Source organism: Pleurodeles waltl, chromosome 6 (assembly GCF_031143425.1).
Source record: "Pleurodeles waltl isolate 20211129_DDA chromosome 6, aPleWal1.hap1.20221129, whole genome shotgun sequence".
Taxonomy (NCBI): domain Eukaryota; kingdom Metazoa; phylum Chordata; class Amphibia; order Caudata; family Salamandridae; genus Pleurodeles; species Pleurodeles waltl.
In genome coordinates, this window is record NC_090445.1 from 817397327 (window position 1) to 817421526 (window position 24200).

The 24200-nt window shown below is 44.3% G+C and overlaps 1 protein-coding gene across 1 annotated transcript in view; it reads right to left on the minus strand.

Moving 5' to 3' along the window:
* Nucleotides 1–24200, minus strand: part of CFAP58 (cilia and flagella associated protein 58) — a 371939-nt gene that overhangs the window by 100609 nt on the left and 247130 nt on the right. The window lies entirely within an intron of this gene.

Below are 24200 nucleotides of genomic sequence, written 5' to 3' on the forward strand. Positions count from 1 at the left end.
CCTGACTATACAACTGTCGAAAAACCCTCATAAACGCAGATAAGCAAGTCTCTCGGAAACAAAATCCAAGGATTGCATTCAGGATTTTGAAGAAACGATAAAAGTGACATACAATCTGCTATAATTTACCAGCTGTGGTTCATTAAGAGTCTGGAAGAAAATAAAGGTGAGGATGTGAAAGTTAGCCTTTCTCTATGACAACATCTTACATGGATCTGCAATTTGAGATTACATGGGATGAAAATACTGTGAGGTCCACTAAACTAAGTAATTTGTTGTAATACCTGACTAGTTGTACACCTATTTTCGGGCAAGTAGAATTGCTTGGATAGTTAAAGAATACAGATGGCAACCATTTTGGCAAAACTGAAACAATATGTTGAACTTTAAACACTGAAGAGTGGAGACTAAGGGCCACATGTACGCAGGTTTAGCGAATCACAAATTCGTCACAACGCTTTTTGGGACAGTGCAAATGGCAAAATAGTATCCACAAATACCATTTCCGAATCCCAAATAGCAATGCGGCCAATTACCGAATTGCAAATATTTGCGACTGGATTTGTGAATTGCAAATAAGAACTCGCAATTTGCAACTTGCAAACCTAATGTTCATGGCAGTCACAATTTGTGACTATTCACAAATAGGCCATTTTGCACATCCAGATTAGCACTGATTCCAAACAGGTGGTAAGCAGATTTAAAGTATAAACGCAGAAGCAGAAGGCATCTTGGTTTTCCACAACAGCTCCACTCTACCCGATTGCATTGAGAAGGCGATTCCAGGCTGCCCAGTGGATGAGGAGGAGGATGAGACAAGAGAGGATATACAGAACCAGGCAGACCATATTTCTACAAAGGAGGACATTTATGAAAAATATATGCTGAGCAGCACAGTGATCCTTAACCTGATAGAACTGCTAGAACCTCAGCTTGAAAGCCGTACCCTGGGCAGCTGCTCCATCCCCACACGTGTAAGTGCTGTGCTCACTGCACCTCTTGGCCTTGGGTAGTTACCAGGGGGTGATCGCTGCTGCTGGTGGGGTGTCCTAAAGGGCCCTGCCACGTTTCTTCAGATGGTTCTTAGATGTCGTATTTGCACACATTCCCAATTACATTTACCTTCCCAGGGATGCAAATTAAATACACAACACTAAACTGAATTTTTACAGAATTGCCAACTTAGTCCCTGTATTAGGGTGTGTGGATGGGACACATGTACACATCTGTCCTCCTCCACAGCTTGAGTATGTGTTCCACAATAAGAAAAGTACTCATTCCCTGAAAATCCAGGTGGTATACTATGTACTATAAATCAAGGTACACTGTTCCAAAACTACACTTGGTTTTGAAAGGCGACCTGAATTGTCAGGAGCAAGAGCCCTCATGCATCACAATGGATGACGAGCATCATCATCGGGCAGTGCTTCTCACCAAGCCGGCACTGCAATGCTTGGTGGGCTCCCCGGAGGGGGCTCTTATGCCGTATTGTTCAACTAGAGTAAGCGAGGTAGTTACGCTAGGAATAGAATACTGGAGAGAACAAGTGATAGATTCAAATTGGTTATTCATCATACCTAAACAGAAATACTTTAATCGATGCAGCATTGATGAAGACCAAGATTAAAAGCGAAAATATGAGGGTCAAAAAAGGAGTACAATGCTCGAATGACTCTCCAAAGCAAATCAAAGGGGAGATGCAAAATTTACATGGCTCCTCTATCTGGCAAGGCCAACATGTTTCGCGTCCTTACGGTCCCTATGGATCCATAGACGCTTCATCAGGACCAAAAATTAATAATCTTCTCCAAAAGCCAATATAAACAAAATGGGGTCTATATCTAGGATTCTGAGGTGAGACGGTCACTTACATAGTAATCACCTAGTCTGGTCACCCATCCCTTATTGTGGGGTGGGCTCCATGGGACACAAATACTATGGACTTGAAATAATCTTTTTAGATTAAAGGTCCTGCACTCTGGACCTACCCTCGGTACTGCGTCCCGCGTATACTATGTAGACAATGTTATCTTAGATATAGCGGCAAAATACCCAGGAAGCACACAACACATCTATCTTCAGGCAAAGTGTAATACGCCAATGCCTAGAATGTGGGGAGTTTGATGATGGATATTTACTAGGTAATGTGTAGTTGCAAATCTAAATTACAGATATGTGTCAGTGCAAAACCAGGTAATGCCATGCTCACAATCGCATTTTTGTTACACAGGTGCATATGCGTCGAGGCCATGGATACTCACCCCATACCTATCCCCCGCAAATCAGAATGAGAGGCACTACAACATAGCATATCAGCGCACCAGAGCCTTCATTGAAAGGCCCTTTGGCATGTTAAAATCACGCTTCCGATGCCTGCCCAAAAGTGGAGGTGCACTCCAGTTTGCCCCTGACATTGCATGCAAAATTGTGGCTACATGGGCCATCCTACATAACATTGCAACCAGGCGTGGGCTGCATCTCGACATAGATGACACAGATTCTGAGGATTCAGAGCCACCAAAAACGACAGCCTGTGAATGGTAGCACAGTAATGGAGGGTAGACGGCGACGGAATCACAATGCAACCCATTACTTTGCCAGGTAAGTGATGACTGACACTGCCCTCACAAATATCAAACACACACAGCCAAGTTGTCAAAATCAAACAGCCTTTAATTTCAGGAATGCCTTCTGTGAATTGAGATACAGTAGCACATACCAATAAGAAAAAATAAATGGGGTTAAATCACCTAACACAATATACTGCATTACTAAAAACCAAACTTAGAACATCACACCCTCCTATGGCTTTGACCGCCATCGCCTGTGCCTGGTTGGTCTACACATGTCTGGCGGGTACTGCTGCACCGCAGGATGTGGGCATCAGATGCGAAAATGCTGCTAACACTGGAAATCTCCTCATTGTCATGAGGAGTGTCACCAGTGCCTCTTGCTGCCTGGGTGGTTTTTAGTAGGTCTACATCTGCAGTAATGCGGTCTAGTCCCCTGGTCACATCTCCAGCAAAATGTCCAAATTCCACCTAGAATGTGACTGTGCGTCGCAACAGGCATGTTGTCGTTGTGGCCAGATGGCCAATGGACTGGCTCAGGTGGTTCATCCGTGCAGCAGCGCTGTGCTCATGGCGCCTTATATGGGCAGGGTCTGCCACCATTACCCTTTATACGTCATTGATGGTAGTGGTGAGGCTGACCATGTTGCCATTCATCCACAAAGCCCTGTGTTAAGGTCTGTTTCATCTATAAAATTCTGTTCATCAAATGCAACTGTTGACTGCTGAGTAGGAATGCCTCCAGACCCAGGAACAGTTGAGTGCTGCCATCCTCCTCACCTGCATCATGCACCAGATGACGCCTTCTTCGCCCAAGCCCTGCAATTCTCTGTGGGTGGCTCTCACCTATCTGTGGACTGGGGGCAGGATTACATCCTTGTTGTCCAATTCCATGTCCTCTCAGGTTTCAGGGTCAGTGCAAATGTGGGTTGGTGGGTGACACTCGTCTGTGGCAATGCCGACTGCCCCCTCTGCTGTCATGTTGCCATCATCACCTCGCTGGGCTCATCAGTGGATACCTGAGGGAGATCTGTGGGACACAGGGGGGAAACATTGCCAATACCTATCAGATTACATTTCATCCCTCAGTTGACTACGGGATTACTTTACCCATAATGCACTATACTTGCACTGGAGTTTTAGGAATGGAATTTACTGACTGATGCATGCTTTTGTGAACTGGGACTGTGTGCATAGTGCCCTGAGAAGTGAGAAAAGGTAATCTGTGCCACTTACTTTTGGAGATTTCTGGTGATGAACTGTCCAGGTCCCCTATTCCCACGACAGCATCCGGCACCAATGTGGTCCCCACCATGCTTTGTATTGCTGTGGGTGGTGGTACTGTGGATGGTTCACCACCTTTCCCACGTACCTCCTTTAACCGCTCTGCAACCTTTTCTTGGGTCCTTGACCTGAGGTCATACCACCTCTTGCACACTTCTTCAACTGAGCGGTGGCTGACCTTCCAACTGCACATTGTGATGCAGACAGCACTCCTCAGTGAGGACTTCCATCTTTTTTTCTGAGAACCTTAACTTCCTCTTTGCTGTGTTTGTCTCCTCTGTTTGGCTGGCCGTGGCTGAAGTTGCTCCTCTCTGCTTGGTGAACCTCTGCTGCGTGTGCTGCCTAGACTCCTCCCACACTCACGGGAGGCACTTCCTGGTTCAAGGTTCATTACCCAGCACTAGGAAGTGTAGTTTCCCTACACTGTTTACACTTTCTACACTTTTACACTTGCTCCCGGTCGCTATTTACAATTCTCAATTGCAAATTGCGAGTCTGGGTCTCAATGTGCGATTCGGTATCCTGCCCATTTGCAATTTAGGTAATAGCAATTTGCGATTACGCAAATTGCAATGTGACTCTGTACTGATTCGCTAAATTGGTGCCTACATACATTCTGAATTGCAACTCACAATTTTGGATTTTCCTACATGTGGCCCTAAGTGTGCCACTTGAGCTACTGTAGCCCGAACCCAACCCTCCTAAGATTTGGGAATGCTGACATCTGGGGTGGAGTGTGAAGAAGAATCCATCTTAAAGAAACAATAGGATTAGTGCCAAGAAGGATTCAACAATGTATCAATTGGTTATGTGATCTGGTTTAATAATGGCACGTTCTGCCCACAAATCTTGTAGCATCTTGTTTAAAAAAGTAAAAATTATGACTATGTGGACAAGAAGCAGAAACACTGTTCTCACTTGGTTGGTCTTATGAACTACATTGAAGATATGTTGATACAGCTGAGAGAGCCAACCCTCCTAATATACAATAAGAAACTTTCTGATGTTGTACGTTGTCATTTATTTTTTTTACAGTTTGAATACCCAATTGCCTAGTGCTGTGAATGATACGTCTAGAGTTCAGGATGACAGTAGAAATCAGAAGCACCAAGATACATTCTTCACATAAATTCAAAGTTCAAAGTCCTGATCACAGCTGAACATTCACAATGGCACTAACCAAGTACAATGCTGTAAACTTGGGCAAAAGCCCACCAGTTATCGTGACTCTGGAATCTAACTCTACAGAGCCATGGGGGCATGAGTCTGTTCTTTTCCTACTCTGCTGAAAACATTTTCATTATAGCAAGGACACTTCACTAATGACTTCCAAAATTATGATATGAGGACCTGAGACTGTTTATCATAGACACAGCAACAGAAGTCCAATTCAAGGAAAGCCACTTAAAATCTCTAATTACTATTATCCAGCTTTAAACACTGAAGGTACCTTTTAAGTAGAAGTCCTCTTAGATTTTTCCTCATTAAAAAGGCTCTTCTTTATGACCTCACATCTATCCATGTAATGCCCTGATCTCCTCATAGGATTCTGCCTTGATGTGACACCATTGGTGAAACAATCTGAGCTCCAGCGTAATTTCTAAGTATAAGCAAAACCTTTTATATACAAACCCCTGCACCTGCTCAGCCTAGCACCCACATGACCCTAGCTGCCGCTTTACTGTGGTCCAAATAAAAGGACCAACCACAATCTTTATTGTTAGAACTATTTGAGAATATACCTTTTGTCCAACTTAACCATTTCACAGCATGCAGTTTAAAAACTTTTATTAGAGGTGAGGGCTTCTCTCTTGTACACCGTGGCATTGCCCGCAGTTTTTATCAGAAAAGCTTTTCTCTATGATTTCTTGCTCTATTTTTGTAGGAAAGTAGCCTCTTTCTAGCCTTGTTACCCCCACTTTTGGCCTGTTTGTGAGTGTGTCAGGGTGTTTTCACTGTCTCACTGGGATCCTGCTAGCCAGGGCCCGGTGCTCATAATGAAAACTCTATGTTGTAAGTATGTTTGTTATGTGTCACTGGGACCCAGGTAGCCAGGACCCCAGTGCTCATAAGTTTGTGACCTATATGTGTTCCCTGTGTGATGACTAACTGTCGCAATGAGGCTCTGCTAACCAGAACATCAGTGGTTATGCTCTCTCTGCTTTCCAAATTTGTCACTAACAGGCTAGTGACTAAATTTACCAATTCAAATTGGCATACTGGTACACCCATATAATTCCCTAGTATATGGTACTGAGGTACCCAGGGTATTGGGGTTCCAGGAGATCCCTATGGGCTGCAGCATTTATTTTGCCACCCATAGGGAGCTCTGACAATTCTTACACAGGCCTGCCACTGCAGCCTGCTTGAAATAACGTCTACGTTATTTCACAGCCATTTATCACTCCACTTAAGTAACTTATAAGTCACCTATATGTCTAACCTCCACCTGGTGAAGGTTGGGTGCAAAGTTACTTAGTGTGTGGGCACCCTGGCACTAGCAAGGTGCCCCCACATTGTACAGGGCAAATTCCCCGGACTTTGTGAGTGCGGGGACACCATTACACGTGTGCACTATACATAGGTCACTACCTATGTATAGCGTCACAATGGTAACTCCGAACATGGCCGTGTAACATGTCTAAGATCATGGAATTGTCACCCCAATACCATTCTGGTATTGGGGGGACAATTCCATGATCCCCCGGGTCTCTAGCACAGAACCCGGGTACTGCCAAACTGCCTTTCCGGGGTCTCCACTGCAGCTGCTGCTGCTGCCAACCCCTCAGACAGGTTTCTGCCATCCTGGGGTCCAGGCAGTCCTGGCCCAGGAAGGCAGAACAAAGGATTTCCTCTGAGAGAGGGTGTTACACCCTCTCCCTTTGAAAATAGGTGTGAAGGCTGGGGAGGAGTAGCCTCCCCCAGCGTCTGGAAATGCTTTGATGGGCACAGATGGTGCCCATCTCTGCATAAGCCTGTCTACACCGTTTCAGGGATCCCCCAGCCCTGCTCTGGCGCGAAACTGGACAAAGGAAAGGGGAGTGACCATTCCCCTGACCTGCACCTCCCAGGGGAGGTGCCCAGAGCTCCTCCAGTGTGTCCCAGACCTCTGCCATCTTGGAAACAGAGGTGTTGGGGACACACTGGACTGCTCTGAGTGGCCAGTGCCATCAGGTGATGTCAGAGGCTCCTTCTGATAGGCTCTTACCTCTCTTGGTAGCCAATCCTCCTAACCTGGTAGCCAAACCTCCTTTTCTGGCTATTTAGGGTCTCTGCTTTGGGGAATTCTTTAGATAATGAATGCAAGAGCTCATCAGAGTTCCTCTGCATCTCCCTCTTCACCTTCTACCAAAGGATCGACCGCTGACTGCTCAGGACGCCTGCAAAACCGCAACAAAGTAGCAAGACGACTACTAGCAATGTTGTAGCACTTCATCCTGCCGGCTTTCTCGACTGTTTCCAGGTGGTGCATGCTCTGGGGGTAGCCTGCCTTCACCCTGCACCAGAAGCTCTGAAGAAATCTCCTATGGGTCGACGGAAGCTTCCCCCTGCTAACACAGGCACCAAAAGACTGCAACACTTGTCCTCTGCGTCCCCTCTCATCCTGACGAGTGTGGTCCCTGGAACACAGCAACTCTGTCCAAGTGACTCCCACAGTCCAGTGACTCTTCAGTCCAAGTTTGGTGGAGGTAAGTCCTTGCCTCCCCACGCTAGACTGCATTGCTGGGTACCGCGTGATTTGCAGCTGCTCCGGCTCCTGTGCACTCTTCCAGGATTTCCTTTGTGCACAGCCAAGCCTGGTTCCCTGACACTCTTTCCTGCAGTTCACAACCTTCTGAGTTGTCCTCCGGCGTCCTGGGACACCCTTTTGTGACTTTGCGTGGACTCCCGTTCACTTTTCTTCTAAGTGCCTGTTCAGGTACTTCTGTGGGTGCTGCCTGCTTCTGTGAGGGCTCCCTGAGTTGCTGGGTGCCCCCTCTGTCTCCTCCTCCAAGTGGCGACATCCTGGTCCCTCCTGGGCAACAGCAGCACCCAAAAACCTATACTGCGACCCTTGCAGCTAGCAAGGCTTGTTTGCGGTCTTTCTGCGTGGGAACACCTCTGCAAGTTTTATTGCGATGTGGGACATCCGTCTTCCAAAGGAAAAGTCCCTAGTCCTCTTCTTTCTTGCAGAACTCCAAGCTTCTTCCAACCGGTGGCAGCTTCCTTGCACCCTCAGCTGGCATTTCCTGGGCTCCTGCCCACTCTCGACACTGTCGCGACTATTGGACTTGGTCCCCTTGTCTTACAGGTACTTAGGTCCGGAAATCCACTGTTGTTGCATTGCTGGTGTTTGTTCTTCCTGCAGAATCCCCCTATCACGACTTCTGTGCTCTCTGGGGGTAGTAGGTGCACTTTACACCTACCTTTCAGGGTCTTGGGGTGGGCTATTTCTCTAACCCTCACTGTTTTATTACAGTCCCAGCGACCCTCTACAAGCTCACATAGGTTTGGGGTCCATTCGTGGTTCGCATTCCACTTTTGGAGTACATGGTTTGTGTTGCCCCTATACCTATGTCCTCCTATTGCAATCTATTTTAATTCTACACTGTTTGCATTACTTTTCTTGCTATTACTTCCCTAATTTTGGTTTCTGTACATATATTTTGTGTAAATATCTTATCCTCATACTGAGGGTACTCACTAAGATACTTTTGGCATATTGTCATAAAAAGTACCTTTATTTTTATTAACTCTGTGTATTGTGTTTTATGATATTGTGCATATGACACCAGTGGTATAGTAGGAGCTTTACCTGTCTCCTAGTTCAGCCTAAGCTGCTTTGCCATAGCTACCTTCTATTAGCCTAAGCTGCTAGGAACACCTCTTCTACACTAATAAGGGATAACTGGACCTGGCACAAGGTGTAAGTACCTCTGGTACCCACTGCAAGCCAGGCCAGCCTCCTACAATTTTCAATTGACGTTTCACTTTTCTTAAATAACATTGTGATTTTTCATATTTTCAGAATGACAAGGCAGGGCTAGCTCACATGGGAGGTTTTTTGCTTTCAGTGCAAGTTAACTATTTCAGCAGCAGGGTGACAGAGAACTGCACTCCTAGTTTCTAGGCGAGCCTGTCAGAAGGATGGAGCAGTGGAAGGCTGTCGGCAAACTACAGACTTTCCACAGGTCGGTTTTCAGGAATTTCATTCAGTTTGTTAAAGCGCACTAATGAACTAGACACATTACTAAAGGGGTCATTATGACCCCGGCGATCGGCGTTAATATGGAGTAAAGTACTGCCAACAGGCTGGTGGTACATTCCTCCATATAATGACATTGGCGGTTTGACTGAAGCCAAAACTCCAATGCACCAAACCGACCGCAACAGCGGTAATGACCGCCGGGCTGGAGACTTCAATCTCCAGTCCGGCGGCCATTACTTGACCCCGCATACCGCCATGGTTTTCATGGCATCCTTACCGCCACAAAAACCATGGCGGTAGGCACTATTCGTGACGGGGAATCCCTTCCCTGTCACTGATAGGGGTCTTCCCCGCCCCTACCCCTCCCCAGGTATCCCCCACCCCCCTCTTCCTCTCCAAACCCCCCTTCATACATGCACACACCCATTCCAACATTCATCCACGCATGCATACATCCATTCACACACACATCCACACACACTTACATACACGCATTTACACAACTCAACATACACGTACACCCACCCCCAAACATGCACACACATACAACACGCAACACACACCGCCTACAGGCACGCACAGACATACACACATCCCCCAACGCCCTCCCCTGTCAGACACCCACTTACCTGGATCCAGGGGGGCCTCCGGCAGGAGACGGGACTAGGCAAGCATAACACCGCCAGGCCATATTATTCTCATAAAATGGCCGGCGGCGGTCTACTAGTGTGGTGCTGCTGCTGGCAGCAGCGCCACCTTACCGCCATCCGCAGGCATGGCCACAGCCGGATTTCGGATATCCTTCTGGCGGAAATCCACCTGTGGTCATGATACTGAGGACGGCTGGTAGCCAAGGCGACGGTCTTTTGCCAGCCGTTGCTGCGGCGGTACGCAGTATATACCGCCAAGGTCCTAATGAGGGTCTAAGCTTTAGAGGCATTTAGTGAATATACTTTATTACTCGTATTCAATTTAATTTTGGCCTTCTGTTTTTTCCTTAATTGTACTGCATTTTTAAATTGTTGGTGCATTCATCATCTAAGACCCCAAAGAGTAAGCCTTGAGCTCAGTTAGACTACTGAAAGGTGAGCTAAAAATAGCTTAAGAAGTCCTTTAGTCTGCTCTGGAAGAGTTGCCTGGCAAGAGGCAATGCACAAGCTTAATTATAGCATTTTTAAAAAGTCCATCTACAGCTGCACATTAACCTCATTTTTTTCATTTTCGCGGTCTATGAGGATTAGATATTTGAACATCTGAGCAGTTGGGATTGACTACTTAGAACCAATATGCATGTGCATTTTCCTAAACATTAGACAACAATGTTGAGGTTAAATAAGCAGGTTTGAACAGATCATTTCACAAATCAGCTGGATTGCACATAAGTGGTGCAAGCTGTGCAAATGTCAAATTTCAGATATAAGTCTGCAGAAGACCAGCCAAAATAACAACTGAAGAAAACTGTATGTGGGCAACAATGAAGCTACAAAGTCTAAAAACTGTGCTAAAAAGAAAAAGGAAAGCAATAAACCATATGCAGATTTAACAATTTAGTAAGTAAGTCATATTAAATGTTTAAAACGTGCTACACAGCTCCATCAGGTTTAAATATGAAATATAACATGTTTTCCCACTCACATTTAAAAAGGTAATATGGGCAGCTGCTCAGACTTTCTGTTCTGCTGACGGATGCAGAAAGGTTGTGTTTTAAAGTTTAAAGTTCAACATCTTTTTTTATAAATCCTACATCATTGACATTTGCTAGGAAATACATGCAAACATTACTTTTGTCACACTCATGTGAATAACTGTAACAAAAACAGTGGAAACATTGGATTTTGATTATCTAAAATAATGTTCTGCATAATCTTTAACTAGAGTTAAACAACAAGCTAACGTGTTCCCTGTGCTGTTCTACAGATCTCATCACCGCCATTGAAGAACATTGGCTAACTGCAATATTTTAAGGCTAATATATAATAATCTTTATGAAGGGATCTGAATCACATCCTGGCCTATATTCACAGGCAACAGCAGCTATTACACTTTATTCACTTTAAAAGGGTCCCTACAGTTTCATTAGAGCCCTTTCCACTATGCAGTAGGTATGTCCAAGAGAGGAAGTGCTTTTCATGGCTCCTTTGCAGGCTCGTGCTCATTAGCCTTGAACAGAGTATAGGAGGAGCTAGAGAAAAGCTTGGAGAGGGCTAAGGATTGCCATTCTTTGATGATTTTAGCAACACAACTGAAGTAATAGTTTTTACAATAAGGCACCTTTAAGAGACACACCATAGGTCACACTGTGGAAGACCCCAAATGCTCAAAAGCTGCAAGATGTTTAGTTTTAGTTTACTCTTCTTTCACCTTTTAAAAAGTGGTTTAAATCACGCTCAAGGAAAACACAAAAGAGAAGACAACCTGCTTTTTGCATGAAGACCTCCCATGTGTCTAATAAAGGGATGTAAATAGAATTGTCTTCAGATTCATCTTACATTTCTAGGACTGGAAGACTGCCCCAAAGGATAAAGAAGGTAACCAGATAGCAACAGAATAGGAGTACAGGATCCAGGTCATGTCAAGGGATGCCTAATTTGAGGTTGGACCGTCTCTCCTGCAGATACTGACAGGTACTTCTATCCTGCAGAACCGCACATGCAGTCTTCTAGAGCACCAAGGAGGAAGGCACAAAACAATTTGTTAGTACTCTTACAGATTTAATCTATAAAGGAATACAACAAGGTACCAAGGCTGCCTATAAATAGATGCAACTTTGCTGGTTATATTTTTCTCATTGGACCCTGCCTGCATGTTTAACAACAAAGGTTACAGAAGGACCACAGCATAGTGGTATTTTGCCTTGCAGAGCTTTCTTCAGCTTTCAGCCTTGCTCTAATAAAGATTTAGGACCACCAGTAAAGTTTGTAAATAAGAAGGTGAAAGCATCAACCACTGCCTGACCTCTCACCATCCTGGTTATGCCACAACAGATGCCTAATAGTGGCCTACATAAAGCTTGCAAAAGCTGAAGTAAAAGGTTCTATCAATTCTCACTCATTGTTGGTTGGCCACAGAGGGTGCCTATGCCCCAGTCACCCACACCGCATTGGCTTATATTTGCATTTAAAATCTAATTATTTCGTATGATGCTTTTTTTTAATAACTCCTGATCCTACATCCAATTTTCATCATTTTGTGTGATCTTAATAATTACATGTTTTTCTTTACTAAATAGATTGAGAGTGTTCCCTTTTTATTTCTTAACCATTATTATGTTTCAGCATTGAAAAACATCTAACATAAGCTCTTTTCCCTAACAAAGGCATTTCTGCTTATGCCAAGCTACAAAGACATTTCTCACTGAAGCCATTTTACTTAGTAAGAATTAGATTGCTTTAGTTCTGGGCAAGCTGATCCACTATTCACATCAAGACTGCTGCCTCTCTTTCTAATAGTTTAATAATATAATTTTCAACACAATTATATTTATCTGTATCCATGTACAGACCCTTACTTTGCAGGGACTTTTCTTATAATGCCACTTACATCCCAACACCAGGTTTGGACCAATAGCCTGCAGTGCTGCTTTTTATTTATAAGTACGGGCCATCTGTGACCTATGCTACAGCATATTGTGCTTTTACATTTTAAAATTGAGGCTGCAGTGCATAATAATCACTGTGATCTGTATTCTTCTTGGTAACCATCTTCTGAAGAACAGCCCTTTGTCTGCCATTCTGCATAAATCCCTAGCATGATATTTGTGAGCATGAGATGCATTTTGCAGCTCACACCTTACAGCAAACATTCTTGATTATATGATATATTTGGACAAGGTACAATCGTCAGTGATACTTGAGCCCTTAATCATTTTACAGCTTGACTGTGCAAATGCCTTTATGCAGGTTTATCGGAGTTATGGTTCATTTTATCATCCAGAGCAAAACAATCAAAATCTTTTCCTTGGACAGTTTGTTTAGCATTTCTTAATAAACACACCCCTGAATGCATCAAAGTATTGGGCATTCTCAAAATTAAAAAACTAAGAATAACACTTAAATAGCATATCATGAAATAGTTTTTATAGACTGAAAATATGTATTCAGGTAAAATAGCTTATGAGTCAGAATTCACACTTCACAATAATGTTGGACTCAGGTGCAAACGGAAAGCAATGCATGTTTTGTGGATATATACCAATTGCCTGAGGTCATATGAGCACCAGAATATAATACAAACTTTGGGGGACAAAGAATAGGATTTTTGACATCCAGCAGTTGATGAACTCCCTACTTAAACTTGAATGTTCACCCTCAACTCAGCCTAGGGGACAAACAGTTCATTTCTGTGCATCATATGGGTAATTATTTGCGAGTTGACAATGTTTATGTGAATAGTAGGGTTTAATCCTAGGCCAAGTGTGAAGCTCATGGATTTTGTCATGAAACACCATTGCAAATCCCCTCAGAAAATAGTTCGTAGTGCAAGACTGAATGTGTACTGGGGTACTGTCACCAGCTGGGAAATTTAGTTTAGCCTCTGATGTGCTAATTTTCAAACAACATTGAGATTTCTAACCTTTAATAGGCCAAAGTGAGCATTTGAGAAGCCAAATGCCCTCTGTGGTGGACATACTAATGTACAGTGACTTAATATCATCTTACCAATGTGTGAATAACCCCATAAACTCAGATGGTCAAAAAAGCCTCATCTGAGGCTCTAAACACACACAAACACACAAAGTGAATAACACCAATTTGAGGTTAGGTTGTTGTGGAACCCCAAAAAAGAGAGAGAGTGTAGATAGATAGATAGATAGATAGATAGATAGATAGATAGATAGACAGACAGACTGGCAGTCAGTAGTTATAGTTGGGTCCTAGTTTCCATTTGAAAAGTGTTTTTTGACTTGGCTATATCTTTGACGGCGTTTGACGAAGCTTCACAGATGTTTTTTTTTTTTAAGTGTGCCCAATGGTCTTGTTGTGCATCGAAAGTTTTGTGGTGATTTGTCAAGCGGGGCCTGGGAAAAAGGTGGGGTCAAAAAAGTGAGTTTCCCATTTTAATTCCCATGGCAATTTTTAACACAACTGCAGTCCGAACCACTGAACGTAATTACACCAAATTTGGCGGAAAGGTAGCTCTTGGTCCAGGATGCACGCTTTTCGTTTTTTGGTGTAAACCGGTTTAGCAATGTTTGAGATATTAAAGGAAAAAGAAAGCTTTATATCTGCACGGAGCCTAAGCACGGATCTCATGGTGAGATCCGATTGGCTGTTAGCACTTCAACCAGAAAGTGATGGTAGCCATCTTAGAACCAATATACAATGTAGCATCCCATTGAGGTGCATTGTAGTGAAAGGCAGGTTTTGAGGGTCACAAAAAGGAGAAAATATAAAGGGTGAAAACTGATTTTAGTTACAATACAAATCATTTGTTGCTAAGGTGATTTTACTATGTGAAAAAGCTTTCTGCTGGGTTTTCATGAATCTGCTTTCTTATGTTTTTCCCATAAAGGCTATGGAGTGTGCTCCAGAAGCTAAAATGAGAGCATATTTTCTGTAAATTATAGTAAGTTCTGTAGAAAACATAATTAGGACACATTTTAAGTGAGTTCTCAAATATCTTACTCTTCAATTTCATTACAAAATTCTGATTATGTAGACTGAAACATGCACTTTCAACACCAGCAGCGGACTGCCAGTTAACTCCCTGGTGATCAGCAGTTTACTACAGTGTTGTAATGAGCAAATAGAGTGCTAACAATCTGAATTTATGCCAAAAGTATTGCACATCTGAACGCCATCTTGATGGAATCAAAGTGGAAAACAGAAGTCATGTTTTACTGAGGATACTGCAGTACATGAGGAGATGAGGAAGCTTCATAACAAATAAGTCTCCCAAAATTATCACCAGAGAATAAAGTGCCCACATGTAGCACAAATATCACCCAAATATATCCCAAGTATAGCCCTATGTCAGAAGAGTGCAAAAGGCTTAATTGTTTTTGTTTTTTTTTAAGTTTTTTACAGCACAGACTTGACCCAAATGTATTGGATCGTTTTACATGAGCATCAGTTACATTACACAAGAACACAGTCCTTTTTGGCTTTAGGTATGGGGAGATTAAGCAATTTGCCCAGAATCACAGGTTGTCAAGCTTACGGTGAAACTCAAACCTGGTTCCTCAGTTGCAAACTCTGCATCTCTGGCTTTAACGCCACATTCTCTCCCCTAGGTGAAACAAATAATCAAGTGATCAACTGGATAAAGAAACATCAAGAAAGCTAAATAATAAATATGGAAAATGAGCTAAAATATAAAATATGGAAATAACACTCTCAATGTTTATAATTTCTACAGGAAATGCTTTAAATATTACAGTTTTGATTACATTAAGATGACGTCAGGTGTGGCACACTTTTGTAATAAATATAGAATGTTAGCAATCTGGTTGTTCATTAGAATACTGTGGGGAGGCAGATGTCAGGGGCATGGACTCGGATAACTGAGGGCAGGGAGGAGGGTGCAAAGGCAACAAGTTGACCACACTGGGCAGGTGGGAGGTGCAGTGGCAGCACAACAGACCATGGAGGGCAGGGAAAAGGGGGCGGGAGCAACAAACCAACCATGCAGGACAGGCAAGAGACGCTGTGGCAACATAACCGACCATTGAGGGCAGAAGGAAAAGGCACAAGCAGTACAACCATACATGCCAAAACACCTGATTCATGCAGGAAACTCCCACTGCTTTTAAGCCCAAAAGGGTTCTATTTTATCTGTCTCCTGACTAACATCTCTTCTTTTTCAATGTAAGCCAATGAAGAAAGTCAATTACCCGGGTTTTACTTTTCAAAATCTCCCTCTTACCAAGTTCAAAATGTTGGGAAGTATGGTACATTTAATCATTGAGGGAAGGAGGAATGGGGTAGGAATGGAGTAGGGACATGGACTCAGGTAACAGAGGGCAGGCAGGAGGGAGATGTGTGGGGACACCAAACTGACCTTAAAGGGCAGGTGTAAGGTGCTGCAGCAGCACAATACACCACACATGGCAAGCAGGAAGGCAGTGCAGCACAACCAACCATGGAAAGGAATAGGGAGGGTACTGGGCCATACACAAATACAACAGAGAGCAGAGGGGAAAGAAGTAGGGACAGCAAGCTGATCATATCAGACAGAATGGACCATGAAGGGCAGGTGGGATGGGGCCGGTGCGCGACAATGGACCTGACAAGGCAGGAGGAAGAGAATAGGGTCCTGCACATGTAAAACGGAGGGAAGTGAGCAAGGGGGCAGTGCTGGAGAAGCAAGCTGACCATGCAAGGCAAGCAGGATGGGCACTGGAAGCACAACACACCATGGAGGGCAACAGTGAGGCTATAATTGCATAAACACAGACAACAGAGGAAAGGTGGGGGTCGGGAGCAGCAAGCTGACCACACAAGGCAGGTAGGAGGGGCTTGGGCAGCACAGAAGGCCATGCATGGCAAGCGGGAGGGTTAGTGGCAGCACAACGGCCATGGTGGGCAAGAGGAAGGGGGCAGGGGTATGCACAAAGGGTCGTGGGGGTCAGAAGGGATGAGTAGGAGCTGGACACAGACAAGACAGAGCAGGGGAAGGGCCTTCACAACAGACCTCGCTGGGTAGGCAGGAGGAGCAGTTGAAGCACAACAGAGATTGGAGGGCAGAAGTGAGTGGCAGCAAAACAGACCATGGAGGTCAGGAGGAAAGGATTAGGGGCATGGAACTCGGACAGACAGGGGGAAGGTGGTGGGGAAAGGCAGCAGTCATCTGACCAATGCGAGGCAGGTGTGGGGGGCAAAGGCAGCTCAACAGAACACTCAGAGAAGATCGGGGGCAGTGGGAGGTCAATGGAACATGGAGCGCAAAAAGTATGGAGCAGGGGCATGCACACAGATATCGGAGGGCAGGGGGAAGGAGGGTAGGGAAAGCAAACTAAGCACAGGGGCTAAGCAGGAGGGCAGTGATAGGGCACAGAATTGGGAAACAGATGCCAGGAGGAGTGGGCAGGGACATCAAGCAGGGCAGTGAAAGCACACCGGACCATGCAAGGCAGGAGGGAGGGGGCTGGTGCATGGACTCGGACAACAGAAGGTAGGGAGGGGTTGGATGGGGCAGCAAGCTAACTGTTCAGGGCAGGCGGGAAGGACAGTGGCAGAACAACGGCCACACGGGGATGTAATGAGGGAGCAGGGGCATGGACTTGAACAATGGATGCCAAGGAGGAGGAGGGGGCAGGAACAGCAAGCTTGTGTGGGACCGCACAATTCCAGGTCAGGACCTGTGTCCAACTCCCCCTCCCTACCCTAGAAATGCAATGAAAAAAACAAAGGGTACAGGGACGTTATAGTTAGGAAATAGAATTCAAAAACCTTAGAAATTCACTAAAAAAACAAAGTTTAGAGGGACGTTATAGTTAGGTTCAGTTTTTACATGCACAAAACCATATAAATTCAGCTGTTATAGTTAGAGTTATTTCAAACAACTATAACTCGTGCCCTAAGGTACCTAGCTATAACTTGGGTCCTTGCCATGCATTGCTAATTACCCCAGATATTACATCACTCATGACAACTTCTATGACATCACTTGATATCACTGTAACATTTGCAATAAAATTATTGATGAGAAAACAGTGTGTGGTGAGGGCCCGAGTTATAGCTAACTTAGGGCACCTAATTTTGTACAACCTCTTTGCTATTAACGGTTGTTGGTGTTTACAAAATGTTTATTCTCCTAATAGGTCATAGGTGTATTATATTATGTTACATTATTGGAGGTATTGAGCTTGTTATAAATATTTGTGTGCGGGTCTAACAATGTGTGCTGGTGACAGCTAATGACTTGCCCACAAGTTTTTTTTTTGTTTTTGCTTTTGAAAAAAGTTTGTAACAGTGCAATGATTGAATGTAGTAAATACTAAGGACCTGATTTAGATCTCAGCAGATGGAATACTCTGTTACAAACGTGACGGATGGCCTGTCCATCATATTATGATCTCCATTGGATATAATGGGATTGTAACATGGCGAATGGGATATCTGTCATGTTTGTGATGGAGTATTCCCCTCCACCAAGATCTAAATCGGGCCCATATTGTAAGCATCTATGAGTATTTTAAGGGAATCATCTTCGCATGACAATTTCTATATAGGAGAGATACTGTGTGCACTGAGTACTTACCCATGTATGTGTGTCTCATAAGCCACCAAAGCTGACCTATCTTTCACATTTTAGGCAGAGTATAAAGAATGTGGGTAATATGACCTTTAGCACTTTTAGACTCTGAGTGTTTACAGTGAGTATTCTCTCTTTGGAAAGAGATTTGCACAGTCGGGTCTCACGGCGCGCGGAAAGGGCAGGGCGACACGCGGGGAGGGGGAAATAAACACTAAATATTTTTTTTTAAACCACTTACCTTGATCACCGCCGCTGACACCACCGCAACACTCCTCTGCTGCAGGCACAGGCTCCCAGCCTGCCCTGTGGCCAATTCTGACACTGCTCAGAGCAGCATCAGGATTGGCTGGGAGAGCCTAGCCAGGGTGCTCCCAGGCAGATTGGGGGCCTGTGCATATTCTCTCCAGCCCGACAACACAGTGCTGGGCTGGAGAGAGGCTACTGCGAATGTGTGTTTGGTCAGCCTGAGACGGCCGGCCAAACACACATGTGCACTGAGGGGGGAGGGACTGTGCACTCCCACTCACTGCTCGTCACCTCCATGGCCCTGCCCCTTTACAAGAAAACGATAATAAACACAGTTTATTGTTTTCTTGTAAAGGTTTTGTAGCTGCTGGTGGGGAGGCGGCACGCCACAGCCCTAATGAAGGAGCCACCCCTGGATTTGCATAGAGTGACCACTGTTCTTAGTAGATACTGTTTAATAATCTATGGTATATTCCTCATGAGAGTTTAGCGGTCTGCAAACAGTGTGGTGCAGGGTAAACTCTCTGCATGGGGAACACACTGTTTATAGTACTCACTTGTTTACTTACGTCTGTTTCGTTTCTCACAAGAGGTTCGCTAACTGTGAAGGGTTTCATACGCGCTAAAGGATGACTGTAGTTTGGCATTAGATATGTAACAGGGCTTGAGTGTCTGCAGGAAGATGATTTACTCTGAACAGCTGTATGCAGATTGAATTCTGTGTGCAGAAGGTGTCACCCATCTATGTGTGGTTGATTGTAACCATGAGCTCGGTTACCCATTGATAGACCTGGCATCCTTGGTGTGGTCTCCCCTAACTTTTTGCCTCTGCTTCCCAGGTTGCTGACTGTGCGCTGGACTCTGTTTTTGCTGTTTTTGTTACTCTGGGCACTTTACCACTGCTGACCAGTCCTAAAGTGCAAGAGATCCCTATGTGAAATTCTATGTGTGATTGACTTTTCCCTGATAAGCATATTTGTTTTACTAGTAAGTCCCTAGTAAAGTGCACTAAAGGTGACTAGGGCCTGTATATCAAATGCTATTAGTGGGCCTGCAGCACTGACTGTGCCACCCACATGAGTAGCCCAGTAAACATGTCTCAGACCTGCCATTACAGTGTCTGTGTGTGCAGTTTTGCACTGCCAATACGACCTGGCAAGTGCACCCACTTGCCAGGCCCAAACCTTCTCTTTGTATACATGTAAGGCACCCCTAAGGTAGGCCCTTGGTAGACCTATGGGGAGGGTGTAGTGTATATTAAAGGTGGGACATGTACTTGTGTGGTTTTACATGTCCTAACAGTCAAATACTGTTAAATTTGTTTTTCATTGTTGCAAGACCTATCTCTCTCACAGGTTAACATGGGTGTTGCCTTTAAATATCCTTAAAATGCAGTTTCCCTTTGAGAGCAGATAGAAATATGGAGCTTGGGGTCTCTAAACTCACAATTTAAAAATGCATCTGTTAGTGAAGTTGGTTTATAGATTGTTAGTTTGAAAATGCCACTTTTAGAAAGTAGGCATTTACTTGCTTAAACCATTCTGTGACTCTGTCGGTTGGTGGATTCCCTGTCTGGGTCAGAGTGACAGTTGGACTGTTTGTGAATCTCCTCTTGACAGTGACACAGAGGGAGCTGGGGTATGGCCTGCATCTTCTGATGGGCCATCTGGGCTAGATTGGAGGGGGGAGGAGTGGTCACTTACACCTGAATGGGCTGTGCCTGCCCTCTCAACTGTAGCATGGTATGGGCAAGGCAGGATCCTGTAAACAACAGAGACCTTCCTTTGAAATTTACCTACTTCAAAGGCAGAAAAGGGTATAAGTAGTGGACCCAAAACCCCAGACTTTAGATCACTTCTGGAACCAAGAGGAACCTCTGCCAAGAGCTGAAGAGCTGAGGAGAAGTGCTGCCCTGCCTGCGACTGTGCTTTGTTGGGCTTTACTACAGTTGCTGCTTCTGCCTGTGAAAGGGGACAAAGACTGGACTTTGTTGTGCATTCTTGCTTGAGAAGAATCTACAAGGGCTTGAACTGAGCTTGCCTCCTGTTTTGAAGTGTCAGGGCCATCAAAGACTTCCTCTGCCAGCACCTGGACTCCCTGCTGAGACTCCTGCCCTGCTGACTTTTTCGACGCACGCTCACCTGTGCAGCTTTATTTTTTACACAAACCAGGTACTTTGTATAAAGTCTTCCTGCTTGTGCCAAGCTACTAAGGGTGTGAGTGAGGGTTAACCAGGTGTGTTTCTCCTTTGCCCTGACTAGGGTCCTTGCTTGGACAGAAGGGAACCTGGCTGCCAACCAAAGATCCCATTTCTAACACCCACGAGGTGCATCACAGTGTCAATGTTGCACACAACAGAAGCTTGCTTCACGCTACATCACATTGGCACTGAAATGCTCACCTAACTATAACATAACTTTTACCTTTATTCATTTCAGTGATTTTTTTTAATGAAAATTAACATATAAATACAATTCCTAACTATAACATCACTTTAACCTTTGTTATTCAGTGAATTTCTAGGATTTTTTCTTATCGTGCTCGGCAGGGGGGTTAATAACAGGGCCTGGCATACGATCAGGCCCAGCCCCCGGCCGCTCATGGAAAGCAAGCCCACGTGGTCAGGCCCTGTGCTGTCCACGGGCAGCCAACCCCAGCACGGCCAAGCAGCTTGGATTGGCTGCGGGACCAAGCCTGTGGCTAATCCCATGCAGGCAGCCAGCTCTGTGCTAGAGAAGGGGGTTCCCCCCAAGCCACTACTGGCTCTGGGACCCCATTCCTCAGGGCCAAAAACATTTATATTAGGGGAGGGTTTGCACAGCCTCCCACCCCGAGCCCCAATGTGCCCTGGGGAACCTATCCCCTGGGGCCATAAATAATTATAGGGGAGGGGGGCACCTGGTGCAAAGGGAGGATGCAACAATTGACTAAGGACCTGATTTAGATCTTGGCAGTAACAATTCTGCCATCGTTTTTCTGACTGAAAACCTGTCCGCTCCCCCTGATCTCTTTGTGTTTCATAAACAGGATTTTTTAGATTATCTTGCAAAAGATTTCCACGCCAGAATAGTTGCAAAGGTAGACTGCCCAGGTTCTGCTTACTATTATTTAATTCAATACAAGTCAGAAAATCCCAAATGGACCAATATGTGGAAGTACTTCATCTTATGGGAAATTCAAATATTTTCATAGTCAAAATTATGGCAATAAAAACGTCTAGAAACACCTGTTGGATACCTAAATAAGAGGTGAGGCACTGAACAGGTACATACTGTTTTACGTTCATATTAAATAGATACCTAATGTATGGTGAATTTGTTTTAAAGTGTGGTGGCATTCGCTGAAATACCTAAGAGGTTCGCTCAAACATGTTGTCTTATTCTCACAGACAGAGGCCTAGTCATTAAGTTCATCGAGTTTGGCTCAACTAAATAATCTGTTTTGAATTCTTCTGGGGTTCTGATCCTCGTGAACTATCAGTTTCAAAGCCCGATTCTGTGATCTCCCGATACTATTATAGCTAATCGTTTCTTTTGTTGTGTCATCTTACAAGCATAAGCCATACAAAATACAATATGCAACAGTACAATCTTCGTGATAAGCATAAATACAGTAGAAATAAATATAAACTGTGACCTAGCAACAGGCACAGTTGTAAATGCAAGAAACACTAAAAAAAGCTTGAGTGTAAAACTCTAACTAGGCCATAGAATTGAAATTCAGTGGCCTAGCTAGAGTGCTCTGTGCAAGGAAGTGTGCGTTAAATGATGTGCGTTTTTACAACTTGAAAAGGGAGCAGTTAAAAATGCTATAACAACTATAAGTTACAACAAATGAGACACTTCAGAACTCAAGCATTACACTATATAGCACAATAAAAATGAACAATGAGTTGGCACATGCATAAATACAAGGGACAAAAAGGCAAACTAAATATAATTGGACTCTGCCTGGACCGTGCACTTAAAATAACAGAGGGTCCAAGAAAAGTGCCTTGTGTAAGACACTGCAGGTTGGTTCAATAAAATGTGTTTTCAGAACTCAACCTTATGTTGTCTAATGCAAGGCCGCGTCGAAAATGGTAATAATGCTCGCTCTTAAACATAAGTACGTGGCGACATTACTATACGTATTATACATTGTTTTCGACCAGCTGTTATACTACAAAATTGAGGGTTAGGAGGACAGCTGGCAGAGCTAACAACTCACTGAGTTAGTGATTCTGGTTAACATATGTTCTAAACCAGGCAATCTTTCTTGTGAACTATCTGAGGGGAGGGGGGGCTCTGCGTCCCTGAACCATGATAAACGTTCCACTTGATGAACAATCACGGTTAAATGGCAGAAAGAAAGATTGTGTGAAATCCTTGGTGGGACGTATCTATCAGCTTATTCACCCGTTATCCGTGGGTTTCCTGAAACTAATATGTGACTATTGGAACTGGTTTTACTTTATCAGTCTCATTCGGTGTTTTGGGAGATGTGTCCTGTGAACTGGCTTCAAAACTCCTGAGCCTATGGAAAGGGGTAAACGCTGACAGTACAGAACCCAGAAAACGAGCGGCAAGCGCAGGTGCCACATCCCCTAACTCCAAGCTCATAACACAAAAAATATTTATTTGTGCCTTTTATTTTAGCAGAACCGCCATCCGTGCACTTTCTGACTGTGGGTAGGGATGTTCTAGCATCCTAAGATCCTGGTTGAGGGGAATAAGATATTTGAGTGTTCCCTGGTCCATTCTGGAGAGATTCTGCACAGACTAATGGAAGACTACCCTACCAGGAGTGGACGGTTGAACACGCCCTGCAGTAGCCTTCATCATAAGGTATGGGGCAAACACCACACCCACATCTTCTCAACAATGCCCATATAGAGAGAGTGTCCTCGATGGAAACAAGCAAGCACTCAGTACCGTGGGGTTGTAAGACAATGTTGTTGTGGCCACCCAGAAGCTCTTGGGGTTGAAAGACGATGTTGTTGTGGACACACAGAAACTCTCTTCGCTCTACCAAACTGTACTTGGACTAACTGCAAACATTACAGTACCAGCATTATGGACGGGGATAAGTCAGATGTACAAGTGGAAGACTAGAAGAATCCGGCTAAAAAACCATGTCAAACAAGTGATCTCGGGAGATCTTGCAATGTCTGTTGGCAGAGACAGCCCTCTACATCAAGCCCTAACCCATGCGTCTTGGACCTGAGCAATATTTACACTGCTGCGCCTTATAAAACTGAAATGTAGGGATCTTATAACCAAGAGTGGTCTCACTGAAACCAGAGGGTCTGGCCTTCCACAATGCTGAGCTCCAGTGAGCCAGCAGGAACAGCAGACATGGCTAACATTAAACTTGACCCTGATGTTTTTCCTGCTTGGCTTGTCAATAACTAAATAGGAAAATTGTTAAACCCTTTCTGGTACCTATAGATGTGAATTAGGCGAACGAGTAATATCTTTTAAGTCACCCTAGAGGAATATCTGAGATCCCAGGACAGTGACTTATATACCAGCACATCCTAAGTTGGCAATTCTGAACTGGTTTTGGGCAAGGGTCACTCAGCCCAACATCCACAGCTTGTATATCCATGAAGTTCATATTCTAAGTGGCAACCCCAGCATATAAATATTCTGAGCAAGGAAAGACATTGATAAACAGCGTAAAAGCAAAAATACTTGAAAAAAAGAAACAAAGACAAGCAAGTTAAAAATAAT